Consider the following 27,324-nt stretch of genomic DNA (forward strand, 5'->3'; position numbering starts at 1 on the left):
GCAGTCTTTCCAATTCACGATACAAAAAGACGGACAGGACAGGTTGCCTGACTTTCCGTCACTGCCACCCTTTGCCATCCTTACCCGTAGAAAGCCCTTTCATCATCCCCAAACCCTAATCTTTTCCCTTTCCTTCCCAGCCCCCAAACCCTGCCCTCTGTACCTTTCTCACCACCCGCTTCCCTTCTCCTGTCATCCCCCTACCACCCGGGAAAAAAAGAGATTGCCCCCTCCTTCCACTAGCCCACCCTCCCACCCAAAGAACAACTTCTTCTGCGCAGCTTGTTTTCTAGGCAGCAGCGCTATTGTGATGTCATCGGGGGGCATTGTGACAAGCCGCCAGTGTTCCGTCTCTTCATGTTGTGCACTGTTCAAACCGAAAATACATCAACAGGCAGGCTACAGAAAAGCTTACTAACAAAGGTTAGAGAGGGGCTTTCTCAGAGGGCTTTTTACAGTTTGTCTATTCCCAATTAGCCGGTTTAGTATACTTAATGAAAGTACTAATTCTTTCATAGGCCGCCCATTCTTAGTATTTGACGTTCAGGTAACAACAGGTAACTTTATTTGGAGTGGAAGCAGAGAGATAACACCAGATGCCAATTGTAGATCCTCTCACACCTGTGGTCACTGCAGCATCTGACTCCACTTTGTCCAAAAGGGATCTATTCCATTCAATTACACATGATCTAGATTAGACTGACAACAAGATACTGCACGGGACATAGCAGAGTTGGTGAAGTTGAGTGGTGATGAGTTTGCTATTTGGATGAATAAAGCAAGTAAAAAGTGTGTTAGATAAAAATTCATTTCAATTCGCTAATCGGGCTAATATGAATCAGGTGAATCGAGTTCTGCTTTTGGAAACTGGGTTAAGAAGGGGTGCACCGTTCCTGGAGGTACTGCAATACCAGGTCAATGCGTGGAGTGGACAGAGCAAGCTCTTTTTCCATCTCCCTGTTCTAAAAATCCATTTAATATATGGTCCCCAGATAGGGGACGTATCAGATATTAAACTGATAAGAACAGATACTACACTTGATCTTAGCCAAAAGGCCGAGAAGCGATAACCAGAATTGGTTTGGGCCTCGAGTGGCACCCTGGCCTATGCCGGACACATCTTAGGGAGAGAGAGCGAGAGGGAGACAAACCCACGCCTACACAAGACATTTTGTCACCCAAGCCAACCCTTGAAAAGGCTGCTTTGCAGAGCAAAAACAAGAAGAATGGTGCGTTTTGCAGCCGCCGCCCACTGCAATGAATCTGAATAACTCCTCCTTTAGGGCGCAAGCAACTCCCCTCCCCCTTGCAGTCTTTCCAATTCACGATACAAAAAGACGGACAGGACAGGTTGCCTGACTTTCCGTCACTGCCACCCTTTGCCATCCTTACCCGTAGAAAGCCCTTTCATCATCCCCAAACCCTAATCTTTTCCCTTTCCTTCCCAGCCCCCAAACCCTGCCCTCTGTACCTTTCTCACCACCCGCTTCCCTTCTCCTGTCATCCCCCTACCACCCGGGAAAAAAAGAGATTGCCCCCTCCTTCCACTAGCCCACCCTCCCACCCAAAGAACAACTTCTTCTGCGCAGCTTGTTTTCTAGGCAGCAGCGCTATTGTGATGTCATCGGGGGGCATTGTGACAAGCCGCCAGTGTTCCGTCTCTTCATGTTGTGCACTGTTCAAACCGAAAATACATCAACAGGCAGGCTACAGAAAAGCTTACTAACAAAGGTTAGAGAGGGGCTTTCTCAGAGGGCTTTTTACAGTTTGTCTATTCCCAATTAGCCGGTTTAGTATACTTAATGAAAGTACTAATTCTTTCATAGGCCGCCCATTCTTAGTATTTGACGTTCAGGTAACAACAGGTAACTTTATTTGGAGTGGAAGCAGAGAGATAACACCAGATGCCAATTGTAGATCCTCTCACACCTGTGGTCACTGCAGCATCTGACTCCACTTTGTCCAAAAGGGATCTATTCCATTCAATTACACATGATCTAGATTAGACTGACAACAAGATACTGCACGGGACATAGCAGAGTTGGTGAAGTTGAGTGGTGATGAGTTTGCTATTTGGATGAATAAAGCAAGTAAAAAGTGTGTTAGATAAAAATTCATTTCAATTCGCTAATCGGGCTAATATGAATCAGGTGAATCGAGTTCTGCTTTTGGAAACTGGGTTAAGAAGGGGTGCACCGTTCCTGGAGGTACTGCAATACCAGGTCAATGCGTGGAGTGGACAGAGCAAGCTCTTTTTCCATCTCCCTGTTCTAAAAATCCATTTAATATATGGTCCCCAGATAGGGGACGTATCAGATATTAAACTGATAAGAACAGATACTACACTTGATCTTAGCCAAAAGGCCGAGAAGCGATAACCAGAATTGGTTTGGGCCTCGAGTGGCACCCTGGCCTATGCCGGACACATCTTAGGGAGAGAGAGCGAGAGGGAGACAAACCCACGCCTACACAAGACATTTTGTCACCCAAGCCAACCCTTGAAAAGGCTGCTTTGCAGAGCAAAAACAAGAAGAATGGTGCGTTTTGCAGCCGCCGCCCACTGCAATGAATCTGAATAACTCCTCCTTTAGGGCGCAAGCAACTCCCCTCCCCCTTGCAGTCTTTCCAATTCACGATACAAAAAGACGGACAGGACAGGTTGCCTGACTTTCCGTCACTGCCACCCTTTGCCATCCTTACCCGTAGAAAGCCCTTTCATCATCCCCAAACCCTAATCTTTTCCCTTTCCTTCCCAGCCCCCAAACCCTGCCCTCTGTACCTTTCTCACCACCCGCTTCCCTTCTCCTGTCATCCCCCTACCACCCGGGAAAAAAAGAGATTGCCCCCTCCTTCCACTAGCCCACCCTCCCACCCAAAGAACAACTTCTTCTGCGCAGCTTGTTTTCTAGGCAGCAGCGCTATTGTGATGTCATCGGGGGGCATTGTGACAAGCCGCCAGTGTTCCGTCTCTTCATGTTGTGCACTGTTCAAACCGAAAATACATCAACAGGCAGGCTACAGAAAAGCTTACTAACAAAGGTTAGAGAGGGGCTTTCTCAGAGGGCTTTTTACAGTTTGTCTATTCCCAATTAGCCGGTTTAGTATACTTAATGAAAGTACTAATTCTTTCATAGGCCGCCCATTCTTAGTATTTGACGTTCAGGTAACAACAGGTAACTTTATTTGGAGTGGAAGCAGAGAGATAACACCAGATGCCAATTGTAGATCCTCTCACACCTGTGGTCACTGCAGCATCTGACTCCACTTTGTCCAAAAGGGATCTATTCCATTCAATTACACATGATCTAGATTAGACTGACAACAAGATACTGCACGGGACATAGCAGAGTTGGTGAAGTTGAGTGGTGATGAGTTTGCTATTTGGATGAATAAAGCAAGTAAAAAGTGTGTTAGATAAAAATTCATTTCAATTCGCTAATCGGGCTAATATGAATCAGGTGAATCGAGTTCTGCTTTTGGAAACTGGGTTAAGAAGGGGTGCACCGTTCCTGGAGGTACTGCAATACCAGGTCAATGCGTGGAGTGGACAGAGCAAGCTCTTTTTCCATCTCCCTGTTCTAAAAATCCATTTAATATATGGTCCCCAGATAGGGGACGTATCAGATATTAAACTGATAAGAACAGATACTACACTTGATCTTAGCCAAAAGGCCGAGAAGCGATAACCAGAATTGGTTTGGGCCTCGAGTGGCACCCTGGCCTATGCCGGACACATCTTAGGGAGAGAGAGCGAGAGGGAGACAAACCCACGCCTACACAAGACATTTTGTCACCCAAGCCAACCCTTGAAAAGGCTGCTTTGCAGAGCAAAAACAAGAAGAATGGTGCGTTTTGCAGCCGCCGCCCACTGCAATGAATCTGAATAACTCCTCCTTTAGGGCGCAAGCAACTCCCCTCCCCCTTGCAGTCTTTCCAATTCACGATACAAAAAGACGGACAGGACAGGTTGCCTGACTTTCCGTCACTGCCACCCTTTGCCATCCTTACCCGTAGAAAGCCCTTTCATCATCCCCAAACCCTAATCTTTTCCCTTTCCTTCCCAGCCCCCAAACCCTGCCCTCTGTACCTTTCTCACCACCCGCTTCCCTTCTCCTGTCATCCCCCTACCACCCGGGAAAAAAAGAGATTGCCCCCTCCTTCCACTAGCCCACCCTCCCACCCAAAGAACAACTTCTTCTGCGCAGCTTGTTTTCTAGGCAGCAGCGCTATTGTGATGTCATCGGGGGGCATTGTGACAAGCCGCCAGTGTTCCGTCTCTTCATGTTGTGCACTGTTCAAACCGAAAATACATCAACAGGCAGGCTACAGAAAAGCTTACTAACAAAGGTTAGAGAGGGGCTTTCTCAGAGGGCTTTTTACAGTTTGTCTATTCCCAATTAGCCGGTTTAGTATACTTAATGAAAGTACTAATTCTTTCATAGGCCGCCCATTCTTAGTATTTGACGTTCAGGTAACAACAGGTAACTTTATTTGGAGTGGAAGCAGAGAGATAACACCAGATGCCAATTGTAGATCCTCTCACACCTGTGGTCACTGCAGCATCTGACTCCACTTTGTCCAAAAGGGATCTATTCCATTCAATTACACATGATCTAGATTAGACTGACAACAAGATACTGCACGGGACATAGCAGAGTTGGTGAAGTTGAGTGGTGATGAGTTTGCTATTTGGATGAATAAAGCAAGTAAAAAGTGTGTTAGATAAAAATTCATTTCAATTCGCTAATCGGGCTAATATGAATCAGGTGAATCGAGTTCTGCTTTTGGAAACTGGGTTAAGAAGGGGTGCACCGTTCCTGGAGGTACTGCAATACCAGGTCAATGCGTGGAGTGGACAGAGCAAGCTCTTTTTCCATCTCCCTGTTCTAAAAATCCATTTAATATATGGTCCCCAGATAGGGGACGTATCAGATATTAAACTGATAAGAACAGATACTACACTTGATCTTAGCCAAAAGGCCGAGAAGCGATAACCAGAATTGGTTTGGGCCTCGAGTGGCACCCTGGCCTATGCCGGACACATCTTAGGGAGAGAGAGCGAGAGGGAGACAAACCCACGCCTACACAAGACATTTTGTCACCCAAGCCAACCCTTGAAAAGGCTGCTTTGCAGAGCAAAAACAAGAAGAATGGTGCGTTTTGCAGCCGCCGCCCACTGCAATGAATCTGAATAACTCCTCCTTTAGGGCGCAAGCAACTCCCCTCCCCCTTGCAGTCTTTCCAATTCACGATACAAAAAGACGGACAGGACAGGTTGCCTGACTTTCCGTCACTGCCACCCTTTGCCATCCTTACCCGTAGAAAGCCCTTTCATCATCCCCAAACCCTAATCTTTTCCCTTTCCTTCCCAGCCCCCAAACCCTGCCCTCTGTACCTTTCTCACCACCCGCTTCCCTTCTCCTGTCATCCCCCTACCACCCGGGAAAAAAAGAGATTGCCCCCTCCTTCCACTAGCCCACCCTCCCACCCAAAGAACAACTTCTTCTGCGCAGCTTGTTTTCTAGGCAGCAGCGCTATTGTGATGTCATCGGGGGGCATTGTGACAAGCCGCCAGTGTTCCGTCTCTTCATGTTGTGCACTGTTCAAACCGAAAATACATCAACAGGCAGGCTACAGAAAAGCTTACTAACAAAGGTTAGAGAGGGGCTTTCTCAGAGGGCTTTTTACAGTTTGTCTATTCCCAATTAGCCGGTTTAGTATACTTAATGAAAGTACTAATTCTTTCATAGGCCGCCCATTCTTAGTATTTGACGTTCAGGTAACAACAGGTAACTTTATTTGGAGTGGAAGCAGAGAGATAACACCAGATGCCAATTGTAGATCCTCTCACACCTGTGGTCACTGCAGCATCTGACTCCACTTTGTCCAAAAGGGATCTATTCCATTCAATTACACATGATCTAGATTAGACTGACAACAAGATACTGCACGGGACATAGCAGAGTTGGTGAAGTTGAGTGGTGATGAGTTTGCTATTTGGATGAATAAAGCAAGTAAAAAGTGTGTTAGATAAAAATTCATTTCAATTCGCTAATCGGGCTAATATGAATCAGGTGAATCGAGTTCTGCTTTTGGAAACTGGGTTAAGAAGGGGTGCACCGTTCCTGGAGGTACTGCAATACCAGGTCAATGCGTGGAGTGGACAGAGCAAGCTCTTTTTCCATCTCCCTGTTCTAAAAATCCATTTAATATATGGTCCCCAGATAGGGGACGTATCAGATATTAAACTGATAAGAACAGATACTACACTTGATCTTAGCCAAAAGGCCGAGAAGCGATAACCAGAATTGGTTTGGGCCTCGAGTGGCACCCTGGCCTATGCCGGACACATCTTAGGGAGAGAGAGCGAGAGGGAGACAAACCCACGCCTACACAAGACATTTTGTCACCCAAGCCAACCCTTGAAAAGGCTGCTTTGCAGAGCAAAAACAAGAAGAATGGTGCGTTTTGCAGCCGCCGCCCACTGCAATGAATCTGAATAACTCCTCCTTTAGGGCGCAAGCAACTCCCCTCCCCCTTGCAGTCTTTCCAATTCACGATACAAAAAGACGGACAGGACAGGTTGCCTGACTTTCCGTCACTGCCACCCTTTGCCATCCTTACCCGTAGAAAGCCCTTTCATCATCCCCAAACCCTAATCTTTTCCCTTTCCTTCCCAGCCCCCAAACCCTGCCCTCTGTACCTTTCTCACCACCCGCTTCCCTTCTCCTGTCATCCCCCTACCACCCGGGAAAAAAAGAGATTGCCCCCTCCTTCCACTAGCCCACCCTCCCACCCAAAGAACAACTTCTTCTGCGCAGCTTGTTTTCTAGGCAGCAGCGCTATTGTGATGTCATCGGGGGGCATTGTGACAAGCCGCCAGTGTTCCGTCTCTTCATGTTGTGCACTGTTCAAACCGAAAATACATCAACAGGCAGGCTACAGAAAAGCTTACTAACAAAGGTTAGAGAGGGGCTTTCTCAGAGGGCTTTTTACAGTTTGTCTATTCCCAATTAGCCGGTTTAGTATACTTAATGAAAGTACTAATTCTTTCATAGGCCGCCCATTCTTAGTATTTGACGTTCAGGTAACAACAGGTAACTTTATTTGGAGTGGAAGCAGAGAGATAACACCAGATGCCAATTGTAGATCCTCTCACACCTGTGGTCACTGCAGCATCTGACTCCACTTTGTCCAAAAGGGATCTATTCCATTCAATTACACATGATCTAGATTAGACTGACAACAAGATACTGCACGGGACATAGCAGAGTTGGTGAAGTTGAGTGGTGATGAGTTTGCTATTTGGATGAATAAAGCAAGTAAAAAGTGTGTTAGATAAAAATTCATTTCAATTCGCTAATCGGGCTAATATGAATCAGGTGAATCGAGTTCTGCTTTTGGAAACTGGGTTAAGAAGGGGTGCACCGTTCCTGGAGGTACTGCAATACCAGGTCAATGCGTGGAGTGGACAGAGCAAGCTCTTTTTCCATCTCCCTGTTCTAAAAATCCATTTAATATATGGTCCCCAGATAGGGGACGTATCAGATATTAAACTGATAAGAACAGATTTTGATTTAATGAAGCTTTCCAAAGCACCACAAAAAATGTATGACCGAAGTCACACCAAAAACAGTGCAAAGGCTAGGATTCGTGTGGACCCCACCGTGAGGAGAGGGTCCCCAAAAATCAACCCCGTCCCTCCGAGCCAGAAGGCCACAGCAAGGGTCAGGGATCTTCGGTGCTCCCCCAAGCCGAAGCCTGGTTGAGCCTTGTCGTTGCTCCCAGCGTCCACCCAGGCATCTTACCCAAGTGGAGTAGAGAGCTACTAGTTGTTGGTTTCGCAGCCGAAACTGCCCGGACCGTCAACCGGTGTTGGTTTCTCAGCCCAAGGCTAACCGGACCTCCAACCGGGTGTTGGTTTCTCAGCCGAAGCTGACCCAGACCTCCAACCGGGTGTTGGTTTCTCAGCCGAAGCTGACCCGGACCTCCAACCGGGTGTTAGTTTCTCAGCCCAAAGCTGACCAGACCTCCGACCGGGATTATAAAAATTTCCCTTCCTAGCCAGAAGGCCGGGATAGGGTAATATGCTCAAAAAGTATGAAAAGGCAAGGTACGGTGTGCTACAGAGCCCAAGGCTTGCCGGGGTCCCAAGCCAGCAAGCTCAGACTCACTCCAGGGTCGTCAGTCCTGGGGCACGTTGTACCATAGCCCCCCATCCTTACTCAGTCTAATAGCCTTGATCCTGGTAGGGCCATGTTTTCCACTAGATGAATATACTATCCACCCAGAGTACTAGCAAGCGCAACCTTCCAGTGTGCATTGTATCATTGTACTAAGGTGGCCTGGAGCTTAAACCACCTCTTCGAACAACACTACACTTGATCTTAGCCAAAAGGCCGAGAAGCGATAACCAGAATTGGTTTGGGCCTCGAGTGGCACCCTGGCCTATGCCGGACACATCTTAGGGAGAGAGAGCGAGAGGGAGACAAACCCACGCCTACACAAGACATTTTGTCACCCAAGCCAACCCTTGAAAAGGCTGCTTTGCAGAGCAAAAACAAGAAGAATGGTGCGTTTTGCAGCCGCCGCCCACTGCAATGAATCTGAATAACTCCTCCTTTAGGGCGCAAGCAACTCCCCTCCCCCTTGCAGTCTTTCCAATTCACGATACAAAAAGACGGACAGGACAGGTTGCCTGACTTTCCGTCACTGCCACCCTTTGCCATCCTTACCCGTAGAAAGCCCTTTCATCATCCCCAAACCCTAATCTTTTCCCTTTCCTTCCCAGCCCCCAAACCCTGCCCTCTGTACCTTTCTCACCACCCGCTTCCCTTCTCCTGTCATCCCCCTACCACCCGGGAAAAAAAGAGATTGCCCCCTCCTTCCACTAGCCCACCCTCCCACCCAAAGAACAACTTCTTCTGCGCAGCTTGTTTTCTAGGCAGCAGCGCTATTGTGATGTCATCGGGGGGCATTGTGACAAGCCGCCAGTGTTCCGTCTCTTCATGTTGTGCACTGTTCAAACCGAAAATACATCAACAGGCAGGCTACAGAAAAGCTTACTAACAAAGGTTAGAGAGGGGCTTTCTCAGAGGGCTTTTTACAGTTTGTCTATTCCCAATTAGCCGGTTTAGTATACTTAATGAAAGTACTAATTCTTTCATAGGCCGCCCATTCTTAGTATTTGACGTTCAGGTAACAACAGGTAACTTTATTTGGAGTGGAAGCAGAGAGATAACACCAGATGCCAATTGTAGATCCTCTCACACCTGTGGTCACTGCAGCATCTGACTCCACTTTGTCCAAAAGGGATCTATTCCATTCAATTACACATGATCTAGATTAGACTGACAACAAGATACTGCACGGGACATAGCAGAGTTGGTGAAGTTGAGTGGTGATGAGTTTGCTATTTGGATGAATAAAGCAAGTAAAAAGTGTGTTAGATAAAAATTCATTTCAATTCGCTAATCGGGCTAATATGAATCAGGTGAATCGAGTTCTGCTTTTGGAAACTGGGTTAAGAAGGGGTGCACCGTTCCTGGAGGTACTGCAATACCAGGTCAATGCGTGGAGTGGACAGAGCAAGCTCTTTTTCCATCTCCCTGTTCTAAAAATCCATTTAATATATGGTCCCCAGATAGGGGACGTATCAGATATTAAACTGATAAGAACAGATACTACACTTGATCTTAGCCAAAAGGCCGAGAAGCGATAACCAGAATTGGTTTGGGCCTCGAGTGGCACCCTGGCCTATGCCGGACACATCTTAGGGAGAGAGAGCGAGAGGGAGACAAACCCACGCCTACACAAGACATTTTGTCACCCAAGCCAACCCTTGAAAAGGCTGCTTTGCAGAGCAAAAACAAGAAGAATGGTGCGTTTTGCAGCCGCCGCCCACTGCAATGAATCTGAATAACTCCTCCTTTAGGGCGCAAGCAACTCCCCTCCCCCTTGCAGTCTTTCCAATTCACGATACAAAAAGACGGACAGGACAGGTTGCCTGACTTTCCGTCACTGCCACCCTTTGCCATCCTTACCCGTAGAAAGCCCTTTCATCATCCCCAAACCCTAATCTTTTCCCTTTCCTTCCCAGCCCCCAAACCCTGCCCTCTGTACCTTTCTCACCACCCGCTTCCCTTCTCCTGTCATCCCCCTACCACCCGGGAAAAAAAGAGATTGCCCCCTCCTTCCACTAGCCCACCCTCCCACCCAAAGAACAACTTCTTCTGCGCAGCTTGTTTTCTAGGCAGCAGCGCTATTGTGATGTCATCGGGGGGCATTGTGACAAGCCGCCAGTGTTCCGTCTCTTCATGTTGTGCACTGTTCAAACCGAAAATACATCAACAGGCAGGCTACAGAAAAGCTTACTAACAAAGGTTAGAGAGGGGCTTTCTCAGAGGGCTTTTTACAGTTTGTCTATTCCCAATTAGCCGGTTTAGTATACTTAATGAAAGTACTAATTCTTTCATAGGCCGCCCATTCTTAGTATTTGACGTTCAGGTAACAACAGGTAACTTTATTTGGAGTGGAAGCAGAGAGATAACACCAGATGCCAATTGTAGATCCTCTCACACCTGTGGTCACTGCAGCATCTGACTCCACTTTGTCCAAAAGGGATCTATTCCATTCAATTACACATGATCTAGATTAGACTGACAACAAGATACTGCACGGGACATAGCAGAGTTGGTGAAGTTGAGTGGTGATGAGTTTGCTATTTGGATGAATAAAGCAAGTAAAAAGTGTGTTAGATAAAAATTCATTTCAATTCGCTAATCGGGCTAATATGAATCAGGTGAATCGAGTTCTGCTTTTGGAAACTGGGTTAAGAAGGGGTGCACCGTTCCTGGAGGTACTGCAATACCAGGTCAATGCGTGGAGTGGACAGAGCAAGCTCTTTTTCCATCTCCCTGTTCTAAAAATCCATTTAATATATGGTCCCCAGATAGGGGACGTATCAGATATTAAACTGATAAGAACAGATACTACACTTGATCTTAGCCAAAAGGCCGAGAAGCGATAACCAGAATTGGTTTGGGCCTCGAGTGGCACCCTGGCCTATGCCGGACACATCTTAGGGAGAGAGAGCGAGAGGGAGACAAACCCACGCCTACACAAGACATTTTGTCACCCAAGCCAACCCTTGAAAAGGCTGCTTTGCAGAGCAAAAACAAGAAGAATGGTGCGTTTTGCAGCCGCCGCCCACTGCAATGAATCTGAATAACTCCTCCTTTAGGGCGCAAGCAACTCCCCTCCCCCTTGCAGTCTTTCCAATTCACGATACAAAAAGACGGACAGGACAGGTTGCCTGACTTTCCGTCACTGCCACCCTTTGCCATCCTTACCCGTAGAAAGCCCTTTCATCATCCCCAAACCCTAATCTTTTCCCTTTCCTTCCCAGCCCCCAAACCCTGCCCTCTGTACCTTTCTCACCACCCGCTTCCCTTCTCCTGTCATCCCCCTACCACCCGGGAAAAAAAGAGATTGCCCCCTCCTTCCACTAGCCCACCCTCCCACCCAAAGAACAACTTCTTCTGCGCAGCTTGTTTTCTAGGCAGCAGCGCTATTGTGATGTCATCGGGGGGCATTGTGACAAGACGCCAGTGTTCCGTCTCTTCATGTTGTGCACTGTTCAAACCGAAAATACATCAACAGGCAGGCTACAGAAAAGCTTACTAACAAAGGTTAGAGAGGGGCTTTCTCAGAGGGCTTTTTACAGTTTGTCTATTCCCAATTAGCCGGTTTAGTATACTTAATGAAAGTACTAATTCTTTCATAGGCCGCCCATTCTTAGTATTTGACGTTCAGGTAACAGCAGGTAACTTTATTTGGAGTGGAAGCAGAGAGATAACACCAGATGCCAATTGTAGATCCTCTCACACCTGTGGTCACTGCAGCATCTGACTCCACTTTGTCCAAAAGGGATCTATTCCATTCAATTACACATGATCTAGATTAGACTGACAACAAGATACTGCACGGGACATAGCAGAGTTGGTGAAGTTGAGTGGTGATGAGTTTGCTATTTGGATGAATAAAGCAAGTAAAAAGTGTGTTAGATAAAAATTCATTTCAATTCGCTAATCGGGCTAATATGAATCAGGTGAATCGAGTTCTGCTTTTGGAAACTGGGTTAAGAAGGGGTGCACCGTTCCTGGAGGTACTGCAATACCAGGTCAATGCGTGGAGTGGACAGAGCAAGCTCTTTTTCCATCTCCCTGTTCTAAAAATCCATTTAATATATGGTCCCCAGATAGGGGACGTATCAGATATTAAACTGATAAGAACAGATACTACACTTGATCTTAGCCAAAAGGCCGAGAAGCGATAACCAGAATTGGTTTGGGCCTCGAGTGGCACCCTGGCCTATGCCGGACACATCTTAGGGAGAGAGAGCGAGAGGGAGACAAACCCACGCCTACACAAGACATTTTGTCACCCAAGCCAACCCTTGAAAAGGCTGCTTTGCAGAGCAAAAACAAGAAGAATGGTGCGTTTTGCAGCCGCCGCCCACTGCAATGAATCTGAATAACTCCTCCTTTAGGGCGCAAGCAACTCCCCTCCCCCTTGCAGTCTTTCCAATTCACGATACAAAAAGACGGACAGGACAGGTTGCCTGACTTTCCGTCACTGCCACCCTTTGCCATCCTTACCCGTAGAAAGCCCTTTCATCATCCCCAAACCCTAATCTTTTCCCTTTCCTTCCCAGCCCCCAAACCCTGCCCTCTGTACCTTTCTCACCACCCGCTTCCCTTCTCCTGTCATCCCCCTACCACCCGGGAAAAAAAGAGATTGCCCCCTCCTTCCACTAGCCCACCCTCCCACCCAAAGAACAACTTCTTCTGCGCAGCTTGTTTTCTAGGCAGCAGCGCTATTGTGATGTCATCGGGGGGCATTGTGACAAGCCGCCAGTGTTCCGTCTCTTCATGTTGTGCACTGTTCAAACCGAAAATACATCAACAGGCAGGCTACAGAAAAGCTTACTAACAAAGGTTAGAGAGGGGCTTTCTCAGAGGGCTTTTTACAGTTTGTCTATTCCCAATTAGCCGGTTTAGTATACTTAATGAAAGTACTAATTCTTTCATAGGCCGCCCATTCTTAGTATTTGACGTTCAGGTAACAACAGGTAACTTTATTTGGAGTGGAAGCAGAGAGATAACACCAGATGCCAATTGTAGATCCTCTCACACCTGTGGTCACTGCAGCATCTGACTCCACTTTGTCCAAAAGGGATCTATTCCATTCAATTACACATGATCTAGATTAGACTGACAACAAGATACTGCACGGGACATAGCAGAGTTGGTGAAGTTGAGTGGTGATGAGTTTGCTATTTGGATGAATAAAGCAAGTAAAAAGTGTGTTAGATAAAAATTCATTTCAATTCGCTAATCGGGCTAATATGAATCAGGTGAATCGAGTTCTGCTTTTGGAAACTGGGTTAAGAAGGGGTGCACCGTTCCTGGAGGTACTGCAATACCAGGTCAATGCGTGGAGTGGACAGAGCAAGCTCTTTTTCCATCTCCCTGTTCTAAAAATCCATTTAATATATGGTCCCCAGATAGGGGACGTATCAGATATTAAACTGATAAGAACAGATACTACACTTGATCTTAGCCAAAAGGCCGAGAAGCGATAACCAGAATTGGTTTGGGCCTCGAGTGGCACCCTGGCCTATGCCGGACACATCTTAGGGAGAGAGAGCGAGAGGGAGACAAACCCACGCCTACACAAGACATTTTGTCACCCAAGCCAACCCTTGAAAAGGCTGCTTTGCAGAGCAAAAACAAGAAGAATGGTGCGTTTTGCAGCCGCCGCCCACTGCAATGAATCTGAATAACTCCTCCTTTAGGGCGCAAGCAACTCCCCTCCCCCTTGCAGTCTTTCCAATTCACGATACAAAAAGACGGACAGGACAGGTTGCCTGACTTTCCGTCACTGCCACCCTTTGCCATCCTTACCCGTAGAAAGCCCTTTCATCATCCCCAAACCCTAATCTTTTCCCTTTCCTTCCCAGCCCCCAAACCCTGCCCTCTGTACCTTTCTCACCACCCGCTTCCCTTCTCCTGTCATCCCCCTACCACCCGGGAAAAAAAGAGATTGCCCCCTCCTTCCACTAGCCCACCCTCCCACCCAAAGAACAACTTCTTCTGCGCAGCTTGTTTTCTAGGCAGCAGCGCTATTGTGATGTCATCGGGGGGCATTGTGACAAGCCGCCAGTGTTCCGTCTCTTCATGTTGTGCACTGTTCAAACCGAAAATACATCAACAGGCAGGCTACAGAAAAGCTTACTAACAAAGGTTAGAGAGGGGCTTTCTCAGAGGGCTTTTTACAGTTTGTCTATTCCCAATTAGCCGGTTTAGTATACTTAATGAAAGTACTAATTCTTTCATAGGCCGCCCATTCTTAGTATTTGACGTTCAGGTAACAACAGGTAACTTTATTTGGAGTGGAAGCAGAGAGATAACACCAGATGCCAATTGTAGATCCTCTCACACCTGTGGTCACTGCAGCATCTGACTCCACTTTGTCCAAAAGGGATCTATTCCATTCAATTACACATGATCTAGATTAGACTGACAACAAGATACTGCACGGGACATAGCAGAGTTGGTGAAGTTGAGTGGTGATGAGTTTGCTATTTGGATGAATAAAGCAAGTAAAAAGTGTGTTAGATAAAAATTCATTTCAATTCGCTAATCGGGCTAATATGAATCAGGTGAATCGAGTTCTGCTTTTGGAAACTGGGTTAAGAAGGGGTGCACCGTTCCTGGAGGTACTGCAATACCAGGTCAATGCGTGGAGTGGACAGAGCAAGCTCTTTTTCCATCTCCCTGTTCTAAAAATCCATTTAATATATGGTCCCCAGATAGGGGACGTATCAGATATTAAACTGATAAGAACAGATACTACACTTGATCTTAGCCAAAAGGCCGAGAAGCGATAACCAGAATTGGTTTGGGCCTCGAGTGGCACCCTGGCCTATGCCGGACACATCTTAGGGAGAGAGAGCGAGAGGGAGACAAACCCACGCCTACACAAGACATTTTGTCACCCAAGCCAACCCTTGAAAAGGCTGCTTTGCAGAGCAAAAACAAGAAGAATGGTGCGTTTTGCAGCCGCCGCCCACTGCAATGAATCTGAATAACTCCTCCTTTAGGGCGCAAGCAACTCCCCTCCCCCTTGCAGTCTTTCCAATTCACGATACAAAAAGACGGACAGGACAGGTTGCCTGACTTTCCGTCACTGCCACCCTTTGCCATCCTTACCCGTAGAAAGCCCTTTCATCATCCCCAAACCCTAATCTTTTCCCTTTCCTTCCCAGCCCCCAAACCCTGCCCTCTGTACCTTTCTCACCACCCGCTTCCCTTCTCCTGTCATCCCCCTACCACCCGGGAAAAAAAGAGATTGCCCCCTCCTTCCACTAGCCCACCCTCCCACCCAAAGAACAACTTCTTCTGCGCAGCTTGTTTTCTAGGCAGCAGCGCTATTGTGATGTCATCGGGGGGCATTGTGACAAGCCGCCAGTGTTCCGTCTCTTCATGTTGTGCACTGTTCAAACCGAAAATACATCAACAGGCAGGCTACAGAAAAGCTTACTAACAAAGGTTAGAGAGGGGCTTTCTCAGAGGGCTTTTTACAGTTTGTCTATTCCCAATTAGCCGGTTTAGTATACTTAATGAAAGTACTAATTCTTTCATAGGCCGCCCATTCTTAGTATTTGACGTTCAGGTAACAACAGGTAACTTTATTTGGAGTGGAAGCAGAGAGATAACACCAGATGCCAATTGTAGATCCTCTCACACCTGTGGTCACTGCAGCATCTGACTCCACTTTGTCCAAAAGGGATCTATTCCATTCAATTACACATGATCTAGATTAGACTGACAACAAGATACTGCACGGGACATAGCAGAGTTGGTGAAGTTGAGTGGTGATGAGTTTGCTATTTGGATGAATAAAGCAAGTAAAAAGTGTGTTAGATAAAAATTCATTTCAATTCGCTAATCGGGCTAATATGAATCAGGTGAATCGAGTTCTGCTTTTGGAAACTGGGTTAAGAAGGGGTGCACCGTTCCTGGAGGTACTGCAATACCAGGTCAATGCGTGGAGTGGACAGAGCAAGCTCTTTTTCCATCTCCCTGTTCTAAAAATCCATTTAATATATGGTCCCCAGATAGGGGACGTATCAGATATTAAACTGATAAGAACAGATTTTTTGATTTAATGAAGCTTTCCAAAGCACCGCAAAAATGCATGACCGAAGTCACACCAAAAACAGTGCAAAGGCTAGGATTCGTGTGGACCCCTCCGTGAGAAGAGGATCCCCAAAAATCAACCCCGTCCCTCCGAGCCAGAAGGCCACAGCGAGGGTCAGGGATCTTCGGTGCTCCCCCAAGCCGAAGCCTGGTTGAGCCTTGTTGTTGCTCCCAGCGTCCACCGAGGCATCTTACCCAAGTGGAGTAGGGAGCTACTAGTCGTTGGTTTCGCAGCCGAGACTGCCCGGACCGTCAACCGGTGTTGGTTTCTCAGCCCAAGGCTGACCGGACCTCCAACCGGGTGTTGGTTTCTCAGCCCAAGGCTAACCGGACCTCCAACCGGGTGTTGGTTTCTCAGCCAAAGCTGACCCGGACCTCCAACCGGGTGTTGGTTTCTCAGCCCAAAGCTGACCGGACGTCCGACCGGGATTATAAAAATTTCCCTTCTTAGCCAGAAGGCCGGGATAGGGCAATATGCTTGGAAAGTATGAATAGGCAAGGCGCGGCGTGCGACAGAGTCTGAGGCTTACCAGGGTCCCAACCTAGCAAGTTCAGACTCCCTCCAGGGTGTCCATTCCTGGGGCACATTGCACCATAACCCCCACACTTACTCAGTCTGATAGCCTCGATCCTGGTAGGGCCATGGTTTCCTCTAGATGGATATACTATCCTCCCAAAGTACTAACAAGCGCAACCTTCCAGTGTGCATTGCATCATTGTACTAAGGTGGCCGGAGCCTTAAACCACCTTTTCGAACAGATACTACACTTGATCTTAGCCAAAAGGCCGAGAAGCGATAAGAACAGATACTACACTTGATCTTAGCCAAAAGGCCGAGAAGCGATAACCAGAATTGGTTTGGGCCTCGAGTGGCACCCTGGCCTATGCCGGACACATCTTAGGGAGAGAGAGCGAGAGGGAGACAAACCCACGCCTACACAAGACATTTTGTCACCCAAGCCAACCCTTGAAAAGGCTGCTTTGCAGAGCAAAAACAAGAAGAATGGTGCGTTTTGCAGCCGCCGCCCACTGCAATGAATCTGAATAACTCCTCCTTTAGGGCGCAAGCAACTCCCCTCCCCCTTGCAGTCTTTCCAATTCACGATACAAAAAGACGGACAGGACAGGTTGCCTGACTTTCCGTCACTGCCACCCTTTGCCATCCTTACCCGTAGAAAGCCCTTTCATCATCCCCAAACCCTAATCTTTTCCCTTTCCTTCCCAGCCCCCAAACCCTGCCCTCTGTACCTTTCTCACCACCCGCTTCCCTTCTCCTGTCATCCCCCTACCACCCGGGAAAAAAAGAGATTGCCCCCTCCTTCCACTAGCCCACCCTCCCACCCAAAGAACAACTTCTTCTGCGCAGCTTGTTTTCTAGGCAGCAGCGCTATTGTGATGTCATCGGGGGGCATTGTGACAAGCCGCCAGTGTTCCGTCTCTTCATGTTGTGCACTGTTCAAACCGAAAATACATCAACAGGCAGGCTACAGAAAAGCTTACTAACAAAGGTTAGAGAGGGGCTTTCTCAGAGGGCTTTTTACAGTTTGTCTATTCCCAATTAGCCGGTTTAGTATACTTAATGAAAGTACTAATTCTTTCATAGGCCGCCCATTCTTAGTATTTGACGTTCAGGTAACAACAGGTAACTTTATTTGGAGTGGAAGCAGAGAGATAACACCAGATGCCAATTGTAGATCCTCTCACACCTGTGGTCACTGCAGCATCTGACTCCACTTTGTCCAAAAGGGATCTATTCCATTCAATTACACATGATCTAGATTAGACTGACAACAAGATACTGCACGGGACATAGCAGAGTTGGTGAAGTTGAGTGGTGATGAGTTTGCTATTTGGATGAATAAAGCAAGTAAAAAGTGTGTTAGATAAAAATTCATTTCAATTCGCTAATCGGGCTAATATGAATCAGGTGAATCGAGTTCTGCTTTTGGAAACTGGGTTAAGAAGGGGTGCACCGTTCCTGGAGGTACTGCAATACCAGGTCAATGCGTGGAGTGGACAGAGCAAGCTCTTTTTCCATCTCCCTGTTCTAAAAATCCATTTAATATATGGTCCCCAGATAGGGGACGTATCAGATATTAAACTGATAAGAACAGATACTACACTTGATCTTAGCCAAAAGGCCGAGAAGCGATAACCAGAATTGGTTTGGGCCTCGAGTGGCACCCTGGCCTATGCCGGACACATCTTAGGGAGAGAGAGCGAGAGGGAGACAAACCCACGCCTACACAAGACATTTTGTCACCCAAGCCAACCCTTGAAAAGGCTGCTTTGCAGAGCAAAAACAAGAAGAATGGTGCGTTTTGCAGCCGCCGCCCACTGCAATGAATCTGAATAACTCCTCCTTTAGGGCGCAAGCAACTCCCCTCCCCCTTGCAGTCTTTCCAATTCACGATACAAAAAGACGGACAGGACAGGTTGCCTGACTTTCCGTCACTGCCACCCTTTGCCATCCTTACCCGTAGAAAGCCCTTTCATCATCCCCAAACCCTAATCTTTTCCCTTTCCTTCCCAGCCCCCAAACCCTGCCCTCTGTACCTTTCTCACCACCCGCTTCCCTTCTCCTGTCATCCCCCTACCACCCGGGAAAAAAAGAGATTGCCCCCTCCTTCCACTAGCCCACCCTCCCACCCAAAGAACAACTTCTTCTGCGCAGCTTGTTTTCTAGGCAGCAGCGCTATTGTGATGTCATCGGGGGGCATTGTGACAAGCCGCCAGTGTTCCGTCTCTTCATGTTGTGCACTGTTCAAACCGAAAATACATCAACAGGCAGGCTACAGAAAAGCTTACTAACAAAGGTTAGAGAGGGGCTTTCTCAGAGGGCTTTTTACAGTTTGTCTATTCCCAATTAGCCGGTTTAGTATACTTAATGAAAGTACTAATTCTTTCATAGGCCGCCCATTCTTAGTATTTGACGTTCAGGTAACAACAGGTAACTTTATTTGGAGTGGAAGCAGAGAGATAACACCAGATGCCAATTGTAGATCCTCTCACACCTGTGGTCACTGCAGCATCTGACTCCACTTTGTCCAAAAGGGATCTATTCCATTCAATTACACATGATCTAGATTAGACTGACAACAAGATACTGCACGGGACATAGCAGAGTTGGTGAAGTTGAGTGGTGATGAGTTTGCTATTTGGATGAATAAAGCAAGTAAAAAGTGTGTTAGATAAAAATTCATTTCAATTCGCTAATCGGGCTAATATGAATCAGGTGAATCGAGTTCTGCTTTTGGAAACTGGGTTAAGAAGGGGTGCACCGTTCCTGGAGGTACTGCAATACCAGGTCAATGCGTGGAGTGGACAGAGCAAGCTCTTTTTCCATCTCCCTGTTCTAAAAATCCATTTAATATATGGTCCCCAGATAGGGGACGTATCAGATATTAAACTGATAAGAACAGATACTACACTTGATCTTAGCCAAAAGGCCGAGAAGCGATAACCAGAATTGGTTTGGGCCTCGAGTGGCACCCTGGCCTATGCCGGACACATCTTAGGGAGAGAGAGCGAGAGGGAGACAAACCCACGCCTACACAAGACATTTTGTCACCCAAGCCAACCCTTGAAAAGGCTGCTTTGCAGAGCAAAAACAAGAAGAATGGTGCGTTTTGCAGCCGCCGCCCACTGCAATGAATCTGAATAACTCCTCCTTTAGGGCGCAAGCAACTCCCCTCCCCCTTGCAGTCTTTCCAATTCACGATACAAAAAGACGGACAGGACAGGTTGCCTGACTTTCCGTCACTGCCACCCTTTGCCATCCTTACCCGTAGAAAGCCCTTTCATCATCCCCAAACCCTAATCTTTTCCCTTTCCTTCCCAGCCCCCAAACCCTGCCCTCTGTACCTTTCTCACCACCCGCTTCCCTTCTCCTGTCATCCCCCTACCACCCGGGAAAAAAAGAGATTGCCCCCTCCTTCCACTAGCCCACCCTCCCACCCAAAGAACAACTTCTTCTGCGCAGCTTGTTTTCTAGGCAGCAGCGCTATTGTGATGTCATCGGGGGGCATTGTGACAAGCCGCCAGTGTTCCGTCTCTTCATGTTGTGCACTGTTCAAACCGAAAATACATCAACAGGCAGGCTACAGAAAAGCTTACTAACAAAGGTTAGAGAGGGGCTTTCTCAGAGGGCTTTTTACAGTTTGTCTATTCCCAATTAGCCGGTTTAGTATACTTAATGAAAGTACTAATTCTTTCATAGGCCGCCCATTCTTAGTATTTGACGTTCAGGTAACAACAGGTAACTTTATTTGGAGTGGAAGCAGAGAGATAACACCAGATGCCAATTGTAGATCCTCTCACACCTGTGGTCACTGCAGCATCTGACTCCACTTTGTCCAAAAGGGATCTATTCCATTCAATTACACATGATCTAGATTAGACTGACAACAAGATACTGCACGGGACATAGCAGAGTTGGTGAAGTTGAGTGGTGATGAGTTTGCTATTTGGATGAATAAAGCAAGTAAAAAGTGTGTTAGATAAAAATTCATTTCAATTCGCTAATCGGGCTAATATGAATCAGGTGAATCGAGTTCTGCTTTTGGAAACTGGGTTAAGAAGGGGTGCACCGTTCCTGGAGGTACTGCAATACCAGGTCAATGCGTGGAGTGGACAGAGCAAGCTCTTTTTCCATCTCCCTGTTCTAAAAATCCATTTAATATATGGTCCCCAGATAGGGGACGTATCAGATATTAAACTGATAAGAACAGATTTTTTGATTTAATGAAGCTTTCCAAAGCACCGCAAAAATGCATGACCGAAGTCACACCAAAAACAGTGCAAAGGCTAGGATTCGTGTGGACCCCTCCGTGAGAAGAGGATCCCCAAAAATCAACCCCGTCCCTCCGAGCCAGAAGGCCACAGCGAGGGTCAGGGATCTTCGGTGCTCCCCCAAGCCGAAGCCTGGTTGAGCCTTGTTGTTGCTCCCAGCGTCCACCGAGGCATCTTACCCAAGTGGAGTAGGGAGCTACTAGTCGTTGGTTTCGCAGCCGAGACTGCCCGGACCGTCAACCGGTGTTGGTTTCTCAGCCCAAGGCTGACCGGACCTCCAACCGGGTGTTGGTTTCTCAGCCCAAGGCTAACCGGACCTCCAACCGGGTGTTGGTTTCTCAGCCAAAGCTGACCCGGACCTCCAACCGGGTGTTGGTTTCTCAGCCCAAAGCTGACCGGACGTCCGACCGGGATTATAAAAATTTCCCTTCTTAGCCAGAAGGCCGGGATAGGGCAATATGCTTGGAAAGTATGAATAGGCAAGGCGCGGCGTGCGACAGAGTCTGAGGCTTACCAGGGTCCCAACCTAGCAAGTTCAGACTCCCTCCAGGGTGTCCATTCCTGGGGCACATTGCACCATAACCCCCACACTTACTCAGTCTGATAGCCTCGATCCTGGTAGGGCCATGGTTTCCTCTAGATGGATATACTATCCTCCCAAAGTACTAACAAGCGCAACCTTCCAGTGTGCATTGCATCATTGTACTAAGGTGGCCGGAGCCTTAAACCACCTTTTCGAACAGATACTACACTTGATCTTAGCCAAAAGGCCGAGAAGCGATAAGAACAGATACTACACTTGATCTTAGCCAAAAGGCCGAGAAGCGATAACCAGAATTGGTTTGGGCCTCGAGTGGCACCCTGGCCTATGCCGGACACATCTTAGGGAGAGAGAGCGAGAGGGAGACAAACCCACGCCTACACAAGACATTTTGTCACCCAAGCCAACCCTTGAAAAGGCTGCTTTGCAGAGCAAAAACAAGAAGAATGGTGCGTTTTGCAGCCGCCGCCCACTGCAATGAATCTGAATAACTCCTCCTTTAGGGCGCAAGCAACTCCCCTCCCCCTTGCAGTCTTTCCAATTCACGATACAAAAAGACGGACAGGACAGGTTGCCTGACTTTCCGTCACTGCCACCCTTTGCCATCCTTACCCGTAGAAAGCCCTTTCATCATCCCCAAACCCTAATCTTTTCCCTTTCCTTCCCAGCCCCCAAACCCTGCCCTCTGTACCTTTCTCACCACCCGCTTCCCTTCTCCTGTCATCCCCCTACCACCCGGGAAAAAAAGAGATTGCCCCCTCCTTCCACTAGCCCACCCTCCCACCCAAAGAACAACTTCTTCTGCGCAGCTTGTTTTCTAGGCAGCAGCGCTATTGTGATGTCATCGGGGGGCATTGTGACAAGCCGCCAGTGTTCCGTCTCTTCATGTTGTGCACTGTTCAAACCGAAAATACATCAACAGGCAGGCTACAGAAAAGCTTACTAACAAAGGTTAGAGAGGGGCTTTCTCAGAGGGCTTTTTACAGTTTGTCTATTCCCAATTAGCCGGTTTAGTATACTTAATGAAAGTACTAATTCTTTCATAGGCCGCCCATTCTTAGTATTTGACGTTCAGGTAACAACAGGTAACTTTATTTGGAGTGGAAGCAGAGAGATAACACCAGATGCCAATTGTAGATCCTCTCACACCTGTGGTCACTGCAGCATCTGACTCCACTTTGTCCAAAAGGGATCTATTCCATTCAATTACACATGATCTAGATTAGACTGACAACAAGATACTGCACGGGACATAGCAGAGTTGGTGAAGTTGAGTGGTGATGAGTTTGCTATTTGGATGAATAAAGCAAGTAAAAAGTGTGTTAGATAAAAATTCATTTCAATTCGCTAATCGGGCTAATATGAATCAGGTGAATCGAGTTCTGCTTTTGGAAACTGGGTTAAGAAGGGGTGCACCGTTCCTGGAGGTACTGCAATACCAGGTCAATGCGTGGAGTGGACAGAGCAAGCTCTTTTTCCATCTCCCTGTTCTAAAAATCCATTTAATATATGGTCCCCAGATAGGGGACGTATCAGATATTAAACTGATAAGAACAGATACTACACTTGATCTTAGCCAAAAGGCCGAGAAGCGATAACCAGAATTGGTTTGGGCCTCGAGTGGCACCCTGGCCTATGCCGGACACATCTTAGGGAGAGAGAGCGAGAGGGAGACAAACCCACGCCTACACAAGACATTTTGTCACCCAAGCCAACCCTTGAAAAGGCTGCTTTGCAGAGCAAAAACAAGAAGAATGGTGCGTTTTGCAGCCGCCGCCCACTGCAATGAATCTGAATAACTCCTCCTTTAGGGCGCAAGCAACTCCCCTCCCCCTTGCAGTCTTTCCAATTCACGATACAAAAAGACGGACAGGACAGGTTGCCTGACTTTCCGTCACTGCCACCCTTTGCCATCCTTACCCGTAGAAAGCCCTTTCATCATCCCCAAACCCTAATCTTTTCCCTTTCCTTCCCAGCCCCCAAACCCTGCCCTCTGTACCTTTCTCACCACCCGCTTCCCTTCTCCTGTCATCCCCCTACCACCCGGGAAAAAAAGAGATTGCCCCCTCCTTCCACTAGCCCACCCTCCCACCCAAAGAACAACTTCTTCTGCGCAGCTTGTTTTCTAGGCAGCAGCGCTATTGTGATGTCATCGGGGGGCATTGTGACAAGCCGCCAGTGTTCCGTCTCTTCATGTTGTGCACTGTTCAAACCGAAAATACATCAACAGGCAGGCTACAGAAAAGCTTACTAACAAAGGTTAGAGAGGGGCTTTCTCAGAGGGCTTTTTACAGTTTGTCTATTCCCAATTAGCCGGTTTAGTATACTTAATGAAAGTACTAATTCTTTCATAGGCCGCCCATTCTTAGTATTTGACGTTCAGGTAACAACAGGTAACTTTATTTGGAGTGGAAGCAGAGAGATAACACCAGATGCCAATTGTAGATCCTCTCACACCTGTGGTCACTGCAGCATCTGACTCCACTTTGTCCAAAAGGGATCTATTCCATTCAATTACACATGATCTAGATTAGACTGACAACAAGATACTGCACGGGACATAGCAGAGTTGGTGAAGTTGAGTGGTGATGAGTTTGCTATTTGGATGAATAAAGCAAGTAAAAAGTGTGTTAGATAAAAATTCATTTCAATTCGCTAATCGGGCTAATATGAATCAGGTGAATCGAGTTCTGCTTTTGGAAACTGGGTTAAGAAGGGGTGCACCGTTCCTGGAGGTACTGCAATACCAGGTCAATGCGTGGAGTGGACAGAGCAAGCTCTTTTTCCATCTCCCTGTTCTAAAAATCCATTTAATATATGGTCCCCAGATAGGGGACGTATCAGATATTAAACTGATAAGAACAGATACTACACTTGATCTTAGCCAAAAGGCCGAGAAGCGATAACCAGAATTGGTTTGGGCCTCGAGTGGCACCCTGGCCTATGCCGGACACATCTTAGGGAGAGAGAGCGAGAGGGAGACAAACCCACGCCTACACAAGACATTTTGTCACCCAAGCCAACCCTTGAAAAGGCTGCTTTGCAGAGCAAAAACAAGAAGAATGGTGCGTTTTGCAGCCGCCGCCCACTGCAATGAATCTGAATAACTCCTCCTTTAGGGCGCAAGCAACTCCCCTCCCCCTTGCAGTCTTTCCAATTCACGATACAAAAAGACGGACAGGACAGGTTGCCTGACTTTCCGTCACTGCCACCCTTTGCCATCCTTACCCGTAGAAAGCCCTTTCATCATCCCCAAACCCTAATCTTTTCCCTTTCCTTCCCAGCCCCCAAACCCTGCCCTCTGTACCTTTCTCACCACCCGCTTCCCTTCTCCTGTCATCCCCCTACCACCCGGGAAAAAAAGAGATTGCCCCCTCCTTCCACTAGCCCACCCTCCCACCCAAAGAACAACTTCTTCTGCGCAGCTTGTTTTCTAGGCAGCAGCGCTATTGTGATGTCATCGGGGGGCATTGTGACAAGCCGCCAGTGTTCCGTCTCTTCATGTTGTGCACTGTTCAAACCGAAAATACATCAACAGGCAGGCTACAGAAAAGCTTACTAACAAAGGTTAGAGAGGGGCTTTCTCAGAGGGCTTTTTACAGTTTGTCTATTCCCAATTAGCCGGTTTAGTATACTTAATGAAAGTACTAATTCTTTCATAGGCCGCCCATTCTTAGTATTTGACGTTCAGGTAACAACAGGTAACTTTATTTGGAGTGGAAGCAGAGAGATAACACCAGATGCCAATTGTAGATCCTCTCACACCTGTGGTCACTGCAGCATCTGACTCCACTTTGTCCAAAAGGGATCTATTCCATTCAATTACACATGATCTAGATTAGACTGACAACAAGATACTGCACGGGACATAGCAGAGTTGGTGAAGTTGAGTGGTGATGAGTTTGCTATTTGGATGAATAAAGCAAGTAAAAAGTGTGTTAGATAAAAATTCATTTCAATTCGCTAATCGGGCTAATATGAATCAGGTGAATCGAGTTCTGCTTTTGGAAACTGGGTTAAGAAGGGGTGCACCGTTCCTGGAGGTACTGCAATACCAGGTCAATGCGTGGAGTGGACAGAGCAAGCTCTTTTTCCATCTCCCTGTTCTAAAAATCCATTTAATATATGGTCCCCAGATAGGGGACGTATCAGATATTAAACTGATAAGAACAGATACTACACTTGATCTTAGCCAAAAGGCCGAGAAGCGATAACCAGAATTGGTTTGGGCCTCGAGTGGCACCCTGGCCTATGCCGGACACATCTTAGGGAGAGAGAGCGAGAGGGAGACAAACCCACGCCTACACAAGACATTTTGTCACCCAAGCCAACCCTTGAAAAGGCTGCTTTGCAGAGCAAAAACAAGAAGAATGGTGCGTTTTGCAGCCGCCGCCCACTGCAATGAATCTGAATAACTCCTCCTTTAGGGCGCAAGCAACTCCCCTCCCCCTTGCAGTCTTTCCAATTCACGATACAAAAAGACGGACAGGACAGGTTGCCTGACTTTCCGTCACTGCCACCCTTTGCCATCCTTACCCGTAGAAAGCCCTTTCATCATCCCCAAACCCTAATCTTTTCCCTTTCCTTCCCAGCCCCCAAACCCTGCCCTCTGTACCTTTCTCACCACCCGCTTCCCTTCTCCTGTCATCCCCCTACCACCCGGGAAAAAAAGAGATTGCCCCCTCCTTCCACTAGCCCACCCTCCCACCCAAAGAACAACTTCTTCTGCGCAGCTTGTTTTCTAGGCAGCAGCGCTATTGTGATGTCATCGGGGGGCATTGTGACAAGCCGCCAGTGTTCCGTCTCTTCATGTTGTGCACTGTTCAAACCGAAAATACATCAACAGGCAGGCTACAGAAAAGCTTACTAACAAAGGTTAGAGAGGGGCTTTCTCAGAGGGCTTTTTACAGTTTGTCTATTCCCAATTAGCCGGTTTAGTATACTTAATGAAAGTACTAATTCTTTCATAGGCCGCCCATTCTTAGTATTTGACGTTCAGGTAACAACAGGTAACTTTATTTGGAGTGGAAGCAGAGAGATAACACCAGATGCCAATTGTAGATCCTCTCACACCTGTGGTCACTGCAGCATCTGACTCCACTTTGTCCAAAAGGGATCTATTCCATTCAATTACACATGATCTAGATTAGACTGACAACAAGATACTGCACGGGACATAGCAGAGTTGGTGAAGTTGAGTGGTGATGAGTTTGCTATTTGGATGAATAAAGCAAGTAAAAAGTGTGTTAGATAAAAATTCATTTCAATTCGCTAATCGGGCTAATATGAATCAGGTGAATCGAGTTCTGCTTTTGGAAACTGGGTTAAGAAGGGGTGCACCGTTCCTGGAGGTACTGCAATACCAGGTCAATGCGTGGAGTGGACAGAGCAAGCTCTTTTTCCATCTCCCTGTTCTAAAAATCCATTTAATATATGGTCCCCAGATAGGGGACGTATCAGATATTAAACTGATAAGAACAGATACTACACTTGATCTTAGCCAAAAGGCCGAGAAGCGATAACCAGAATTGGTTTGGGCCTCGAGTGGCACCCTGGCCTATGCCGGACACATCTTAGGGAGAGAGAGCGAGAGGGAGACAAACCCACGCCTACACAAGACATTTTGTCACCCAAGCCAACCCTTGAAAAGGCTGCTTTGCAGAGCAAAAACAAGAAGAATGGTGCGTTTTGCAGCCGCCGCCCACTGCAATGAATCTGAATAACTCC

At 47.3% G+C, this 27,324-nt stretch overlaps 19 non-coding genes and 2 pseudogenes across 19 annotated transcripts; all 21 read right to left on the reverse strand.

The window, feature by feature from the left end:
* Window positions 1-877: 877 nt before the first annotated feature.
* LOC142289342 (U2 spliceosomal RNA) lies at window positions 878-1,068 on the reverse strand. Its single transcript, XR_012749837.1, has one exon. It is a non-coding gene; the product is annotated as a U2 spliceosomal RNA (small nuclear RNA).
* Window positions 1,069-2,185: 1,117 nt separating this feature from the next.
* LOC142289343 (U2 spliceosomal RNA) lies at window positions 2,186-2,376 on the reverse strand. Its single transcript, XR_012749838.1, has one exon. It is a non-coding gene; the product is annotated as a U2 spliceosomal RNA (small nuclear RNA).
* Window positions 2,377-3,493: 1,117 nt separating this feature from the next.
* Window positions 3,494-3,684, reverse strand: LOC142289344 (U2 spliceosomal RNA). The gene has a single exon (XR_012749839.1). It is a non-coding gene; the product is annotated as a U2 spliceosomal RNA (small nuclear RNA).
* Window positions 3,685-4,801: 1,117 nt separating this feature from the next.
* LOC142289347 (U2 spliceosomal RNA) lies at window positions 4,802-4,992 on the reverse strand. The gene has a single exon (XR_012749841.1). It is a non-coding gene; the product is annotated as a U2 spliceosomal RNA (small nuclear RNA).
* Window positions 4,993-6,109: 1,117 nt separating this feature from the next.
* LOC142289348 (U2 spliceosomal RNA) lies at window positions 6,110-6,300 on the reverse strand. The gene has a single exon (XR_012749842.1). It is a non-coding gene; the product is annotated as a U2 spliceosomal RNA (small nuclear RNA).
* Window positions 6,301-7,417: 1,117 nt separating this feature from the next.
* LOC142289363 (U2 spliceosomal RNA) lies at window positions 7,418-7,613 on the reverse strand. Its single transcript, XR_012749856.1, has one exon. It is a non-coding gene; the product is annotated as a U2 spliceosomal RNA (small nuclear RNA).
* Window positions 7,614-9,528: 1,915 nt separating this feature from the next.
* LOC142289349 (U2 spliceosomal RNA) lies at window positions 9,529-9,719 on the reverse strand. The gene has a single exon (XR_012749843.1). It is a non-coding gene; the product is annotated as a U2 spliceosomal RNA (small nuclear RNA).
* A 1,117-nt stretch (window positions 9,720-10,836) lies between these two features.
* LOC142289350 (U2 spliceosomal RNA) lies at window positions 10,837-11,027 on the reverse strand. Its single transcript, XR_012749844.1, has one exon. It is a non-coding gene; the product is annotated as a U2 spliceosomal RNA (small nuclear RNA).
* A 1,117-nt stretch (window positions 11,028-12,144) lies between these two features.
* LOC142289351 (U2 spliceosomal RNA) lies at window positions 12,145-12,335 on the reverse strand. The gene has a single exon (XR_012749846.1). It is a non-coding gene; the product is annotated as a U2 spliceosomal RNA (small nuclear RNA).
* A 1,117-nt stretch (window positions 12,336-13,452) lies between these two features.
* Window positions 13,453-13,643, reverse strand: LOC142289352 (U2 spliceosomal RNA). Its single transcript, XR_012749847.1, has one exon. It is a non-coding gene; the product is annotated as a U2 spliceosomal RNA (small nuclear RNA).
* Window positions 13,644-14,760: 1,117 nt separating this feature from the next.
* LOC142289353 (U2 spliceosomal RNA) lies at window positions 14,761-14,951 on the reverse strand. Its single transcript, XR_012749848.1, has one exon. It is a non-coding gene; the product is annotated as a U2 spliceosomal RNA (small nuclear RNA).
* Window positions 14,952-16,068: 1,117 nt separating this feature from the next.
* On the reverse strand, window positions 16,069-16,265 carry LOC142289364 (U2 spliceosomal RNA). The gene has a single exon (XR_012749857.1). It is a non-coding gene; the product is annotated as a U2 spliceosomal RNA (small nuclear RNA).
* Window positions 16,266-16,941: 676 nt separating this feature from the next.
* Window positions 16,942-17,110, reverse strand: LOC142289366 (U2 spliceosomal RNA; annotated as a pseudogene).
* Window positions 17,111-18,227: 1,117 nt separating this feature from the next.
* Window positions 18,228-18,418, reverse strand: LOC142289354 (U2 spliceosomal RNA). The gene has a single exon (XR_012749849.1). It is a non-coding gene; the product is annotated as a U2 spliceosomal RNA (small nuclear RNA).
* Window positions 18,419-19,535: 1,117 nt separating this feature from the next.
* LOC142289355 (U2 spliceosomal RNA) lies at window positions 19,536-19,726 on the reverse strand. The gene has a single exon (XR_012749850.1). It is a non-coding gene; the product is annotated as a U2 spliceosomal RNA (small nuclear RNA).
* Window positions 19,727-20,843: 1,117 nt separating this feature from the next.
* Window positions 20,844-21,040, reverse strand: LOC142289365 (U2 spliceosomal RNA). The gene has a single exon (XR_012749858.1). It is a non-coding gene; the product is annotated as a U2 spliceosomal RNA (small nuclear RNA).
* A 676-nt stretch (window positions 21,041-21,716) lies between these two features.
* LOC142289367 (U2 spliceosomal RNA) lies at window positions 21,717-21,885 on the reverse strand (annotated as a pseudogene).
* A 1,117-nt stretch (window positions 21,886-23,002) lies between these two features.
* LOC142289356 (U2 spliceosomal RNA) lies at window positions 23,003-23,193 on the reverse strand. The gene has a single exon (XR_012749851.1). It is a non-coding gene; the product is annotated as a U2 spliceosomal RNA (small nuclear RNA).
* A 1,117-nt stretch (window positions 23,194-24,310) lies between these two features.
* Window positions 24,311-24,501, reverse strand: LOC142289359 (U2 spliceosomal RNA). The gene has a single exon (XR_012749853.1). It is a non-coding gene; the product is annotated as a U2 spliceosomal RNA (small nuclear RNA).
* A 1,117-nt stretch (window positions 24,502-25,618) lies between these two features.
* Window positions 25,619-25,809, reverse strand: LOC142289360 (U2 spliceosomal RNA). Its single transcript, XR_012749854.1, has one exon. It is a non-coding gene; the product is annotated as a U2 spliceosomal RNA (small nuclear RNA).
* Window positions 25,810-26,926: 1,117 nt separating this feature from the next.
* On the reverse strand, window positions 26,927-27,117 carry LOC142289361 (U2 spliceosomal RNA). Its single transcript, XR_012749855.1, has one exon. It is a non-coding gene; the product is annotated as a U2 spliceosomal RNA (small nuclear RNA).
* Window positions 27,118-27,324: the final 207 nt, after the last annotated feature.

The sequence above is a fragment of the Anomaloglossus baeobatrachus genome, unplaced genomic scaffold (assembly GCF_048569485.1).
Source record: "Anomaloglossus baeobatrachus isolate aAnoBae1 unplaced genomic scaffold, aAnoBae1.hap1 Scaffold_922, whole genome shotgun sequence".
NCBI classification, from domain to species: domain Eukaryota; kingdom Metazoa; phylum Chordata; class Amphibia; order Anura; family Aromobatidae; genus Anomaloglossus; species Anomaloglossus baeobatrachus.